We start from the raw sequence: 753 nt of genomic DNA on the forward strand, positions 1-753 counted from the left end.
ATAATAGTATGTACTGAATAATATCCACATAAGAAAACACTCTTCTTGGTTTATATACATGAAGCACTTTAAAATCAAACAAATATGAAAATATATGTGATTATCTTAATTTGTATCATAAATAGTTTATCGTGTATCTTCAAAGAGAAGTTCATGAAAAGCAAATGCTTAAAGAGATATATTAGACATAGCTGAATGTACTCAGTTCCAATATTTTTGTCCAATCATTTTTTTAATATGGAACACTTCACGAATTTGCTTGTCATTCTTGAGCAAGGGCCATGCTGGTCTTCACTGCATCATTCCAATTTTACTGTATGTGCTGCTGAAGCAAGCCCTATCCATGCATCTCTCATTTTTCCTTTATTTTGGTGGCTTCAATAACTCCAATCAGTCCATTACCATTCATCTACTCCTTTCATTGACAACTTTCTACATTAATTCTTAACCTTTCCCAGTCACTAGCTTCCACATAAAACCTGCATATTATGAAGACCCAAAGCAAAATATACTCCTCCCAAGGTCAAAATAATAAAGGGTAAAAAGTCATTTGTTCAACCAACACACCTGGAGCAATCCCTTCTATTAATAGGTAGTTTACAAATCTAAGTATAACATATTGACAATTGTATTTTCCTATCTGAAGAGAAACTTGTCAACAGAAGAAAAATAATTCTTGAGGTCTAGAAAATGCGGTTCAATATGAAGACTGTATCAGAGTATCCAAAATAGAATAATTCTGAGGTTACAAAC

General features: G+C 32.4%; 1 non-coding gene across 1 annotated transcript; it reads right to left on the reverse strand.

Moving 5' to 3' along the window:
• Positions 1-231: 231 nt before the first annotated feature.
• On the reverse strand, positions 232-334 carry LOC112446536 (U6 spliceosomal RNA). Its single transcript, XR_003034539.1, has one exon. It is a non-coding gene; the product is annotated as a U6 spliceosomal RNA (small nuclear RNA).
• Positions 335-753: the final 419 nt, after the last annotated feature.

This window comes from Bos taurus, chromosome 4 (genome assembly GCF_002263795.3).
Source record: "Bos taurus isolate L1 Dominette 01449 registration number 42190680 breed Hereford chromosome 4, ARS-UCD2.0, whole genome shotgun sequence".
Classification (NCBI taxonomy): Eukaryota; Metazoa; Chordata; class Mammalia; order Artiodactyla; family Bovidae; genus Bos; species Bos taurus.